At 40.7% G+C, this 14,689-nt stretch overlaps 1 protein-coding gene across 2 annotated transcripts in view; it reads left to right on the forward strand.

The window, feature by feature from the left end:
• The first annotated feature begins 4,426 nt into the window (after nucleotides 1-4,426).
• Nucleotides 4,427-14,689, forward strand: part of pals2b (protein associated with LIN7 2, MAGUK p55 family member b) — a 52,227-nt gene continuing 41,964 nt past the window's right edge. For both annotated transcript variants that reach the window (XM_088329539.1, XM_088329540.1), the window contains exon 1: nucleotides 4,427-4,579. The gene's annotated coding sequence lies outside the window, so the exon portion shown is untranslated. The remainder of the gene's footprint in view (nucleotides 4,580-14,689) is intronic.

Here is a 14,689-nt window from a genome sequence, read left to right on the forward strand (position 1 = left end):
ATAAATCTGCCCTTCATGGAAGAGTGGAAAGAGGAAGTCCCTTTCTGAAAAAATATAATACAAAGGCCCCATATAAAACATGGAATAAGGCGTTCTGGTTAGGTGAGACCAAAATTGATTTTTTGAGCTGAATGAAAAGTGTTACAATTGGTGTTGGAGCAGAAAACATCACCCCCACTGTCAAACATGGTGGTGGCAGCATCATGCTCTCAATTTGCTTTTCTCTAGCACGGACTGGTAAGATGATTAGATGTAAAGATGGATGAAGCCAAAAAAAAGGGCGATCCTGGCAGCAAATATTTGGAGTCTGCAAAATACCTAAAAATGGGGTGCAGGTTCACCTTCCGACAAGACAACAATCCTAAACATAGGCAAAATCTAAAACTAACCATAAAAAGTTATTAGAATAGCCAAGTCAGAGTCCAGACCTCAATCCTATAGAGCATTGTGGAAAGATCTGAAAACAATCACAATAAAACCTTAATACTTAATTATTTCTCAAAGCACTGTACGATCATTTCAGTATTTAACAGTGGTGGGCTGTCAGGGCCAGCAAGGCCTCTTGCACTGGCCTAACAATAACCAGACTGCGTTATCAACTTTGTAACAAAAGTCAATTACCTTTTAAATGGATTTTTCCAAAGCGTGTACACTCTGTACATGTTTACAAATATTCTGCATTATTTGTACTTTTTAATGATATATTTTATCCATTTGGTTTCACTCCTTCCAGGGGTTATAGGTCAGAGTTTTATCCAATCAGAATTCAGCTTGCTGTCACAAGCCAGGAACAGAGACAGGAACCAATAGCGCTCGTTTTACTCAGTTTTTATTAAAAGAGAGAGCAGTGCTTGCATCCACGATCCGATGATCGTTGGTCACCAGTAGCAGATGGCAGGAACGCGGAAGTGGCACTTCCGTGTCGAGCGAGGGTAGTTGTTGACAGCGAGAAAACAGGTCGATGGCCGGGACGGAGGAGCAAAAGCAGAAACGGGGCCAGAAAAAGGTCGGCAACAGGTATCAGGCAGGAAAACAGGGCAGGATAATGTCAGAGAGTACAAAAGCTTGCCTGGCTGAGAACATAGGTTCACAGACGGTCTGTCAGCTTCCTTTCGGAAGACGGAGTTTAAAATGAGTCCAACAGCCAATCAGGTCCCGTGGCTGTTGGCGCCAACGGGACAGTCGCAGGTGCCCGGAATCAGCAATCATGACACGAGCCTGTGTCCTTAGCCTGTATAAAATGCCAAAAGCTTTCAGAATCAACAATGCTGGCATCATATGTCAATAGCTTCCTCCAACTTTTTCTTCTGCTCATTCTGAAGGTGGAGGAGTTCTTCTGTGGTGAGCTCGGCTTGATGTTCGTTCGGGAGTTCCTCCACATCATCTTTGTCAATCTCCAAGCCCAAGCTCTTGCCCACAGACACAATGTCATCAACGAGGTCGGGTTCCTCCTCAACAGGAGCACTGGTGCTGGTCCCAGCAACAACGAAACCCTTGCATTCTCGCTCGGTGACACACTCGGGCCAGAACTTCTTGCAAGCAGAATTCATCGTCCGATTGGTCACAGCGTCCCATGCTTTATCGATGATGTTGATGCAGTGCACGATGTTGAAATGGTTCCTCCAAAAATCGAGCAGGGTCAGTTCAGTGTCATTCGTGACTTGAAAGCACCTTTGGTCGAGATACTTTGTGTAGAGCTTCTTGAAGTTGGCAATAACTTGCAGGTCCATGGGTTGAAGTAACGGGGTGGTATTTGGAGGCAGAAACTTAATTTTGATAAAATCAAATTCCTCCATCAAGTCATCCTCCAAACATAGAGGATGTGCAGGGGCATTATCCATTAACAAAAGGCAGCGTAGTGGCAAATTCTTCTCCACCAAATATTTTCTTACTTCTGGACCAAAAACTTCATGCACCCACTCGGTGCAAAATTGCCTCGTTAGCCAAGCCTTGGAGTTTGTCCTCCACATAACAGGCAATTTGCTTTTCATTATATTGTTGGCCTTAAATGCCCTCGGATTCTCTGAATGATAAACTAGAAGAGGCTTGATTTTACAATCCCCGCTTGCGTTGCCACACAGAAAAAGCGTGAAGCGATCTTTCATTGGCTTGTGACCTGGCATGGACTTCTCCCCGCGTGTAATGTATGTCCTCTGTGGCATTTTTTTCCAGAAAAGACCAGTTTTATCACGGTTGAAAATCTGCTGGGGAAGATAATTTTTTTGTTCAACAAAAATGGCAAAGTCGATCTTGAATTTTTCTGCTGCAGTCTTGTCCGAACTTGATGCCTCCCCATGTCGAACCACGTCGTGGATGCCACTCCTCCTCTTGAACTTTTCGAGCCACCCTCTGCTAGCCTTGAAAGCAAATCCTTCAACAATAAGCGACGGGTCTTTCTTTAGCAAATTACTGTAGATTTCTAATGCTTTCGCACAAATCATCTCTTCACTAGCATTATCTCCCGCTAACTGTTTTTCATTTATGAAAATCATCAAAAGTTTTTCAATCTCTTCCAAAACTTGCGGCCGTTGTTTGCTAATAGCACTCACTCCCTTAGCCACATCGCTCGATTTTACAGCCTCCTTATTCTTTACTATCGTGCTGATAGTAGACTTAAGCATGCTATATTCCCTAGCAAGATAAGACACACACACACCTACTTCATATTTGGCTATAATCTCTTTTTTAAAGGCAATAGAGGGCTCCACGCTTTGTGCTAAAAATAGTAACACGGCTTCGTGCCGCCATCTTGGAAGTCTGTCGATTACAAGCGGTGATAGCGAGAGGAGCAAATATTTACTCAGTTTGTCGATTTATTTACTCAACTAGCTTCGTTTGTGTACAGATTTTGTCCATCAACACTATGGAAAACTACGTGGAGAGTTTAGACAAGCAAGCACGCGAGCGGTACGCTGCGAAGTTGCATTTTATTGGAAAATTGGATCCCTACAAAATTAAAAACAAGGACTGGAAGTATAATCCCGATTTGTTGCCGTGTGTGACTTACATCGAACTTGTCTTATTTTCCACCCAAGTCCCTTTTGTGAACTGAAGGATTTTCAAAATTACAAAAGTATGGAAGCCTACGACAGATTTGTGTCTGGTTGGGTTCGGGATGAGTCTGTGCACACAGTATTTAACCTAGCCATACTTGAATGGTGTCGACAGATGTACATGAAGTACACATGTCCCATAACCTTTTAAAAATGTATTTCTACATCATAAATACTTCAATTTACCTGTCAGAAAGTGGTCAGAACAAACACAAACACAGTCAAGCTTTGGCAAATTCGACCGGTTGATAGCTGCCAGCCACATTCGTCTTCGCCGTTCACTTTTCTCCTGAGCTTCAATCCCCTGATTGTAAACACACTTCGGAAGTCTAAAGAAGCCCTTCCCACCCTTTTCCCCTCGGCTACAACAGCCAACAATAACGCACGTATTCGGCATTACAATGTAGAATCTAACTAGTTCGCTGACCAATAACAATGAAGTGAAAAGCTTTGTGGACTTCCAAAACGGCCGCCAGCAATGCATTGTGGGTAAATCTTAGGACCTCGAAGCACTCTATAGTTGTACGAACAACCTTTCGTTTTTCACTTGTCCTGCTTGCACAGACCTTCTTCGGAGGCATAGTTAGGGGCTAAAACACTCCCTCGATATCAAAAGCGAAAGCAAAAAAGCAAGCGTTCGTTTGATAAAAGTTGGTCACGAGGGGAAAAGCGAAAGCAAAATGAGGCAAGTGGGCACGTGATAAAAGTTGGTCACGAGGGGTGGGGGCCATCTCCACCCGTGCGCCGCTCAGCATCGCACTCTAGTGTACGCACTCACGAATTACTGGCGTTCGAAATCCGATTTATTGACCCAACAGCGAAGCAAGAATTTCTCGAAATTTTTGGTCGAGCACCGATTTGTGCGAACTGAGAGGCGTTGGAAAACCGAGGTTCCACTGTACTATAAAATATAGCTGTTATAGCTAAAAAAAAATAGCTGGCAAAAAAACATGAGAGTTTGCTGGCTAGATTGATAGATAGATAGATTTGTAAAGCGCCATTTGTGTATGGTTCCCTCTTGTGGTAGGTAGACAGGCGTACACACGATAAGATAGATAATAGATGTAAACCAATTGTTCTTTTATGCTTCCTTTTATGATTAACAGCTACAAATTTAAATTATGTGAAACTGGTGACGCAACTGAAGGCGTCGTCTCAAAATCATCCGACACACCAAGAACACAGGTACCATTTAGAAATAATTTTAATCAAAAGGTTATTCCTCAAATACAATTTGTCACATCTCTGTATACAATATTATTTGAAAAAAAAAAGGTTGATGAAATAAAGTTTTTCAATTTAAATGAATGAATCACAGCTGAGTAATAAAAATACAGCCACAGAGCAAAGATTGAGCCTCGATTCCTATTGGCCTGTGCTTCCTGTGACGTCACACGAAAGGCTCTATGTGTGATTGCCACCGTGTTCTCTTGCCAGTCGCTTGCGGGACGAAGACGAAGGGACTCGAAAAGGAGACTTTTTGTGCCCATTTGGGACATTTAGGGCATTTTAACGCATATTATAAGGTAAGAAACATTTCATTTTCGTTCCTCACACCTTTCGAATGCGAGTTTAAGTGCCGCTTGGCAAGAGTTCGAGTGGTGGCGTGAGTGTAGCGTTCAGCTGCTGTCAGTATGCGGCACGCGGGCTCCAGTTGGCGGGACAGGTCGCGTGGATTGCATTGCGTGGAACGTGTCGTCATCGAAAGCACGACCACCGCAAAGACTTCTGCGTGGAAACTCAAAAAATATATGTGACACTCAACAAGAGGCTCCATCATTTTGACAATGCAGTATTCCCAGTCTACAAGAAGAAATATGATATAACTCTTTAGTTATACACAGTAAGTCAAGTCATGTTCATTTGTATGGCCCTTTATCACAAGGAGTCTCAAAGGGCTGCACAGACAACAAATTATTGCAAACTGCAGACTACACCATCCCCTGATCCAAAACCTACATGAGGAAAAGGAAAAACTCAACCTCAACATGAGGTAAATGAAGAAACCTTGAGAAGGGACCGGACATTAGGTGACCTCATTGCTTATTTGCCTTTGATTCGGGGATTATTTTTAGCTTTATGTAAATGGTCTGCATTTATAGAGCGCTTTCAAGTCACTGAAGACCCTCCAAAGCGCTTTACAATATATTTCACACCCATTCGTTATTGGTGTAGCCGAAGACAAGTGCTCAAAAGCACAAGAGTTAATGCCAACTATGGACCATGCAAGGCTTTTGTACTTTCCAACAAAATTAAATTACAATTATGTGACTAAAAAGAAACAATGTATTATTAAGCACATCCTAGTGGTAAAAAATAGCATAATTTGTAACCATTTAGATTTAATTCTCCCCTATGTTCCTACTGCCTTCGCTCAAAGAATGCTGGTCTACCAGTGGTCCCAAGAACCTAGAAGTTTAGAGAACATTCTACCATCGGGTCCTGCTTTTGTGGAATGCTCTGCATCTCAGTGGAAGTGTTTAAATCGAGGCTTAAAACACACTTATATTTTAGAGCTTATTAATTATGTTGACCAGACACTCTGTTATGACCTAAATTTTATGTTGATGATGTCATTGAAATCCTTGAAAATGCATGAATTTTAATGTTGCGTAAAGTCCGCCTAAAAATTACACCTGCGCTGGTTTTGTTTCTCTCTGGATCAGCAGCAGGCATTAGTTTGTATTGGCTTGTCCTCTGAGGCGTCATCACCCCCCCCCCCCCATCCAAGAAGACGGGTGCATGTTACACCTGAACAGGGCACTATGAAATGTGTATTAGTGCAAGTATTATGTGTCAATTATGAACATTTATTATGGGCCATGCAAAAAATGTAGGTAGTTTCCCAGTGTCAAATTACAATGGAAAAACTTCCTGCAACTGAAAATGTAAGCTACCTATAACTGTCATTTTTACCCAACGCCTGTATGGGGAGAGATTTGTCTCAAAACCAAATGTATTCACGAGTAACACTAAATCTAAAAAAATCTGTCTTGATAAAGGCACACACAAGATTAAAAATTGCATACGTAAATGGCATATATATTTTTGTCTCTGCAAAATACATGATTCACACATGATTTCTTCTTTTTTAAGTACATGAGAAATTGGAAATTTGGCTTTGAAAGTCCTTAAAAAGTGCTTCAACTTGACCATGAAGGCGGTATACGAACCCTGACACACAAACCTTTTCTATTATTCGTAGATCTTGGCATTTATTTCACTTAACATTAGCCAAACCTAAAGGGAACTGACATAATGTCCGCTCAAAAAGGCTGGGCAAAAATGATAAAATGGTGCATTGTGAGCACTTGGGGTGTCCGTGGTTTGCATTCTTCCTTGCAATTGTTTTCGGCTGCACTACACCATACAGCAACATCCAGTGGTCAAATAATACACAAAAGGCTAGCTAAACAGTGAAAAGAAATGCAGTAAAATAACTGATCGATATTGTGAAATGATAATCATATTTAAATGGGCAAAATTATCTTTTTTTTTTTTTTCAGAGCATAAACTAGAAACAATATTCCCCAAACAGTCACTTGTGCCTGCAGACAGCTCTAATTTGCAAACAAAGCAATCACTCATCATTGATTTTTCATTATTTCTTTCATCCTCTCCAAAAGAGTCATCCAATAATGGAGTCCAACATCATTGAGTCTAAATCATCCGAGCATTCAGGAAATGGTCGGTTGTGGTCTGGCTTGTCTTTTTCTAAGCCGTTTAGCTGGCTTCACGTGGCGAGGGAAGTCCATTTCAATAGGCCCCACCCCCTGGTGTGGGGTCCTCCCCGGGTGGGGCCCGGACCCTCAAACGGGCTCATTTGGATCTTACCATCGTTTAATCAAATAAGCTGAACCGATCGGAGCGGAGGCAGGAGCGCAGACTGTGCATTAGGGCAATGGTTCTCAACTGCTCTTGACTTGAGGACCCACCATTCCACTCTAATGACAAGTGGCGATCTAAATCAAGAAAAATTTCCACTTCTCAAATGTATCTGATGAAAGGATTGTGCAGCACAACCTCAAACGACTACAAGTACCCTGTATACTCGCATATAAGCATACATTGCATATAAGCGCCCCCCTAAAACTGCTTTAAAACAGCCTCATACTAAAATAATTTCAAAATATGAATAAAGCGTGTTTCTACCCATCGATAAAGATTTAAATATGTAGTAAGCCCTTAACCTCCCTGTAAAATTGGCCTTAAATCCCAATCCAAGAAGTATCTAAAGTCAATTGCATGCTCTTTGTGAATCCTTTGGAGAATATGGACACTTTTGGTCTCTTTTGAAAGGGAACACTCTCGAAGTTTTGTCCCCACTGCAAGTACTACCAATGTTGAGTCTTCAGAGATGGAACGCACAGAAATGGGTTTTTCCTTACATCTCAATTTTGTTTATTTAGTTTTTTCGATGAAACGCCTGCAGATGAGTGGGGCATTGGCATTTTAGCTGGAAAACCAACAAGACCTTAGCATGAAGCCTTACCTGGTACCTTATCAAATTTGATCACAATTCGAAAAACTAAATATTGTAGTTCACACAAATTTCCAATGGTAGGTTTAGCTGTTTTCAAAATTGGCCATTTAGAGACCACCAGTTTACACTTAAACCTTTGCCAATGTGTATTTTTCTTTGGCCAATTTTTAAACATCTTGTTTGACTTCCCTTTTCAGAAATCAATGATTGGGCACAGTTGCGTGTAAAAATGGATCCCGTTTTGTATCTGTTGACGTTTATTTTGAGGGCATTTTCGCCATTTAGCGTTAAGGATTGTATTTTTTGCCAAGACAAAGGCCTGCGACCCACTGAAAACAGGTTCACGGCCCCCATTTGGTTCCCCACCCACCAGTTGAGAACCATTGCATTAGGGTGTATAAGTGTCAAGGCAGGAAAGCCAAGTATCAGGATCCAGGACGACCTTTATTGTTTTGTGGGGTGGAACAATCATCTCAAGGCTTTCAGACCAATGTGCACTTTTTGGTTTCCGGTAAAGAGAATCAAGACCATAAATAAACAGTATAAAGGTTTCTAATTTGAAACCGACCGAGATTCATTTTAAATGAAAAGGAGAGGGAAAAAAAGCACACTTTGACAGAATTTTGGTTGAGACACCATATCTTAAAAGCAAAATCCATTTGTTTCCCAGATTCTCCAACCTTTTCAAACTGAGAGCTACTTTTTGTTTCTAATAAGTGCAAAGGGCACCCAGTTTGATACAATTTTCTAAAATAGCAACTTAGCTACACGGTTTGCTAAAAAGCTAAAAAGGGTGGCTAGCTACAATGGTAAACACGTAAAATTTTACTCTTTTGATTAATTACTTAAAAGTAATCTACTTAGATTGTTTTTGTCCATGAAGCCCGTGAACTGGAATTTATTTATTTGAATTTTTGAAATAACAATCATGTTATTACGATGTTGTTACTATTGTATTTTTGTATTGTATTTATTCTATTCGTGCAGTATAAACCATAAAGATGATATATACAAGAAATCATTTGACACGCGAACACTCAATAATGATAAAATAATAGATTTAAAAGAATCAAAAGAATAGAGTAAAAAATATATTGTAGTGTATAATACAAGGTAATTATATAGAATAGTTTAAAAGGAAAGAATATGTAAATAACTAGAGTAGAATAGGTCGGAGGAACGCCGTTGGCATAATAATACTATACACGATAACCTAAATCAATTCCTGTTGAACATACGGATAGCGAAAGGGTAAAAACTCTCTTTAAGACGTGAAGTCTTGCTTGAAATGGAGCGAAGACGGCGACCTGACGGCAGGTAATCAAAGTACCTGCGAGCAGGGTGACTAGGATCGTCTATAATTTTTTTGTGTCGGTTTTCTACTTCGATCGATGTAGATACTTTTCAGGGACGGGAGGCCAGTACCTATTATTTCCTCTGCCGCCCTCACTACTGATTCCATCTTTGACAATTCTTTCTGATTGACGCGACCAAACCAGACTGTGATTGACATAGATAAAACGGATTCACTGATAGCACGATAAAAATTGACTAGAAGGGATTGACGGACTCCGAATGATTTGAGTTGACGAAGGAAGTAGAGCCTTTGTCTGACTGACTTTAGAACATCAGTAGCATTGACAGTCCATGTGAGGTCAGCTGACAAGTAAGTACCCAGAAACTTGAATGAATGGACCAGTTCCACGTCACTACCATTAATTGACAGTGGCACATGCGGGGGAGGCTTAGTACGGAAATCTATTATCATCTCCTTAGTTTTACCTACATTCAATAACAGATTACTCTCATGACACCAGGTGGAAAGTGAATCAATTTCTGCTCGGTATTCAGTTATGTCTCCATTTGAAATAAAGCCAGTAACCGTGGTGTCGTCTGCATATTTAGCGAATAGTGAATGGTCAGAATTGGGTTGACAATCATGTGTACTCCAATACCAAATATGCTAATAAAAGACAAAATAAATCAAATATGAATAAAATTATGACTCACAACACGTGGTAAGCTTTCTCCCCTGGCTTTGATCTCTTTGATCTCCGGCAAAACTAACATAAAATACGACAGAAACAAAATGAAAATAAATCCGAACAGATTGCCAACATCATTTTTGCCGTTCCATGTATTCCGTTACTCCCCAAGCCTGCACAAAATTTAGTAATTTTATTCACATTTAGTTTCTTTTGTCTTTTATAAGAATATTTGGTATTGTAGTGATCCAAAAGTAATTGAAAGTAATCAAGTTAAATTAACCCTACCTAACCCTGTGTGTGAATAGGGAAAACAAAGTTGGAAACAATGGACAGCCCTGAGGCGTACCAGTGTTGAGGACAATAGAACATGAATCTTTCTCACCAGTGCGAACGGACTGTTGTCTATTGAGAAGGAAATCTAAAATCCAATTTAATAGTGAAAACGGGAAAATTGAGGTCATGAAGACTTTTAAAATGCAGTTTAGAAGGAATGATAGTGTTGAAAACAGAACTAAAATCTATGAATAAAACCCTAACGTATGAATTCCTATGCTCAAGATGACTTGGAATCTCATGAAATGAAATGATCTGCATTTATATAGCGCTTTTCAAGTCAATGACTTCCCAAAGCGCTTTACATTGTGCTTCACATTTCCCAATAGCGGCCGTGATCGGTGCAGCCATGTAAGGCGCTAACCTGCTTATTGGGGGTAATTGGGGGTTCAATGTCTTACCCAAGGACACTTCGACATGTAAGACGGACAAGCCGGGATTCGAACTGGGATCCCTTAATCCTAAAACGATCGCTCTACCTCCTGAGCTACTGCCGCCCCGAATACAAATTGAAATGGCATCACCTACACTTCTAGTAGCATGATACGCAAATTGGTACGGATCTAGATTCAATGGTAGAAAGGACTTCGTGAATTTCAATACGATCTTCTAGAAAGTTTTCATGATCAGAGATTATGTGAGTGCTATGGGTCTATAATCGTTCAGACATGAGACATTGTTCTTCTTCGCGACCAGCACAATTGTAGCACGCTTCCAACACGAGGGTACAGTAGCAAAACTTAAAGACCTAGTAAAAATACCAGTAAAGACGGGAGCAAGTTGAGAAGCACACTCTTTGAGAAGGCGGGGTGAGAGTTTATCGAGGCCTGGTGATTTCCTCTATGTAATTAACAGGTTAATTGTTAAAAATTCGGTTAAATAGACTCTGTCAACCAATAAAATATATAAACTCAATAAACAATTTAACTAGAAAATCACAATGACCCAACACTGGTGAACTATTTCCAGAACAGGTCCACAGGCACCTTGTTGTTATTGTTGTCTTCTAACTATTCTTGGGGGGGCACCCGCAGGCACAAGGTTGGAGACCCCAGTTATAAAATATGCAATATGTGAAGAAATGGTACACGGTTTTTGCATAAAATCCATATATATTTAATTGAAATATTCCGATTATTTTCAGTGTTCATGCATCTTGACGTCTTTGAATTCCTGAGCTGTGACATCTTTAGAGTAACGCCAGACGCAGATTTGTTTTGCGTTTCAATGAGTTGAAGCAGTTACGAGCGTTTCAAGCCAAGCTTCGGTAGTTTTTGTGGCGAATGTGTAGGCCTTGTGTCGCAGGCAAATGTGGTAATGGTACGGCAAAAAGGAGACACTGAGAGACGTCAACGGGGAGCTAACTGAGACCGATCAACAAATGAGTAGTATGCAATAGCATGCTGTTTTGGAGCTGCCTCACATGTTCTGTTAATGCAATGGTTGTCATATTGTGGGGCAGGTCAAGCTCCGTCAAAGGGGTTGTGGGCAATTTTACTTCGGGAACATTTTTTAACCTTTTAACAGACTTTTGATAAACAAATATGTGTCAATGTCACTAGTCACTGAAATCAGTCATGCCACACATCATTGGAAAGCTCCAACTCTTACGGATTAAGATATGACCATTTCAAAATGTACTCATCAGAGAAACCTTACCATCAGTCTGAAACAAGATACACCAAAACTATAAAGCCGGCTTAAGTCACTAATTACAACCCCTTGGCGTCATCAAATTTGTTGAATGTCTGCCAAAATGGCTTTGTTGCACCAGAGGAATCCAGGGAATCCAACCGTGTCAAATATTTACTCCAAAACACACCATAATACCGACAGATAAAAAAAAAAAAAAGTCCGCCTAAAGGCATTTCTGCATCGACTGAGGATCCTTGTTGTTACAAACTAATATAATGATTTCCAATATGGATGTTAGCCTCTGACCTTTTGATTGACACCAATTTAAGCCAATAGCAGGCTTTTTTTCTCACAATCCACAGCACGCATTAGCCTATACAAGCCTGTTGGATGAATGGGGGATCGGCCCCTGTAGGTCCGACTACTTTAAGTAACCAATTCGAATAATGATTGACACATTGGTTAGCCAATTTAATTCCCAAGATAAATGGATAAAATTTGAGGGATTTGTATTCAAATCAGAGTCGAAATTAAACATGTGCAAAGTAATTTGTGATTCATTTTTACGCCACATTATCACACGGGATAATGTGCCAATGTGCCAAATGGCATAGATTTTGCATTGACCATCAATATTGAGCAGTCTTTGTTTTGTCCGCACCGATATTATGTGACTCCTTGAAAAGATGAATCCCAGGGTGGTGCGAGAGGATTTCTTCTTCCGGGGGGGTGGGGTGGTGTGACAGATAAAAATTGAAGCACTGTGTTTATAGGATCTGCCATTTTGAAAGTGTTTCTTCAATGACGTCAAGGCTCTTCAGCAAAAAAGCCAGATCAATCAACTTTGTGACGGATTTCTCAAATACTGCGGCATGTGGAATATGCATTGAATTGGGTATTCGATCCATACACCCCGAAAAGAAACTAAGTATCTTTATAGTGCGACAGGAAAACGAGTTCATTTTTTGTTATGTCAAAGGAAGCCCACTGATGCGTGATATTTGCTGTGATCGATGCCTTTCTCCCAAAGTGAGGGAGGGGCAGGGGGGAGTCCTCCTCGGCTATTGTGTTGCCATTGTCGATGAATATGTTTTTCGACCAAATCCCTCAAGCAGGGCTGCACGATTTTGGAAAAAATATATTTGCGATTTTTCAGACCTGTATTGCAATTTCGATGCCATTTTTCATTTACCAGCTCGGTAGCCTAGATGGTAGGGAGACTGGGAGGTCGCTGGTTCAAGCCTCGGCCGAGTCATACCTAAGACTTACAACATTGGTACTCATTGGCTCCCTGCTTGGCGCTCGGTATTAAGGGTTGGAATTGGGGGTTTTGGTCACCTAATGACTCCCAACGCAGCAGTTGGGTCTAAAATGGCGGCGCCCTGTTTGGCTGTGGCTGCATCGGCTCACTACAATTTAACTGCACTGGTCAGGTGTAGCGACATTTCGTTCTGTGTGCATGGTAACAAAGAATGACAATAAAAGTAAATTCTATTCTAAAAGAAAATTGCATTGTCTGTGTTTTTTTGTTTTTAGGGAGAACTTGAATAGAGTGACATGCAAACTTGCTTTGAGATGACGTTATAACAGTATAAGGCAATATAACTATTGATCTACAAACAAAAAACCGAATCTCAGTGGAAAAACTGATCTTTATTGTCTATATAAAAGTACAATGAAATTTAAGAGCTTTTCCTTTCAGGGTAAGAAAGCAATTCAGAGAGTGGCTGGCTCGCTACATGATATCTGGTAGTCACAATGTCTGCAAAGTCTGTGATGATTCAAATTTAAGAGTCACAATTTTAGCAGTTTTCCACAAGTATTAGCTACATGTTGTACGTTTCGTGGGTAATGGATCAGGCATCGGTGACTAGCCACGTTCAGCAGTGGTGGTTTGAGATTTGTTAGCCTAGCTGTTAGCGTTCTCTTCTTACACATCGCCTCAGTCGATTTCCAAACCTGGTAACAATCCAGGGAGCACTCGGTTGTGATCAGTCATTCTTTGCGCTATCACGACTTTCCTCAGAGTTCGACTGAATAGATGAATTCTTTTTCAAGTTACTAAGCCGCTAAAACTAAGAGCTGTGACATTTGATTTGGTGGCCATTTGTGCAAAGGCTGTTTGACAGGCTGGTGTAAGCTGTCAATTAGTCGCACACACACGTCTTGCAAACTTTACCTTGCCTTTATTGACTAGTACCATGAAAACCTGCTTTTGATTGGCTGGTGCACTCAAACCCCGAAATTTGACCATTCTTATTGGCTAAACACTCTGTCACTCAATTACCAAACTAGAACTCTAAGTCCTTAACTAAAAAACAGCACTACGCACACATCGCGATACCGATTAGATATCGTGCAGCCCTTCCATCAACACATCGTTACGATGATTTTCATGCCATTCTCTGAAACGTAGACTATCTTGGGGAACGAGAGAGTAATCCTCTTACTGCGTTAACTCGTAGCATGACCTACATAGCGTGTAGGCAGGGGGAGGCGGAAATGGCTCATCTGATGGGAGGAGTCAAAAGTCATAATAAATAGAAGTGCTCTGTAACCTTTTCTGTACCGCAGACCGGTTCATTGTTTGATTACATTGTTATGGCCCACCATTGCCCAGCTTCTCAAGATACCTTGTATCAAACTTGCATATATCCCATGCACACTGTTTGACCAAGTTTGAAATGTAAGAAGAAACACAAAAAAATGACTGCATTTGTTACTACGGACGAGGGAACTCTGAATGTCTGAGTCTATTGGGTTTGCTATGCGCACTGCAATTGGTTCATCACATTTGAGGGCGGGGCTTAGCCATAGTCCTCTTTACAAATGTTTGTCCCTGACCGAGCTCCCCCTGGAGGGACATATGGAGCGGCAGATCTTTTTGACCTTCTTTGTGATTGTTCCGTCACTGCAAGGAAGCAGGAGTGACAGCTGCTTTAACAACTCTCTGCACCCCCCATCAGGATCTGCGAGCTGCACGAGTATAAAAATAGCAAAAGAAACATTTGAAAAGTCTTCAAAAGTTGTTTAATTAAAGAGTAAGATTCACTGTCATGAGGAATTCCCATAGTGTTGTGTTCTGCTTCTCAATTGTATTTATATGGGACAAAAACAATACAAATAAGATAAAAAAAATAAAGAAAATAATCCTTTTGTAACCCGCTACCTAAATACATCAATAATTTGGTAAATAA

Source organism: Urocampus carinirostris, chromosome 2 (assembly GCF_059441175.1).
Source record: "Urocampus carinirostris isolate Australia breed hairy pipefish chromosome 2, RoL_Ucar_1.0, whole genome shotgun sequence".
NCBI classification, from domain to species: domain Eukaryota; kingdom Metazoa; phylum Chordata; class Actinopteri; order Syngnathiformes; family Syngnathidae; genus Urocampus; species Urocampus carinirostris.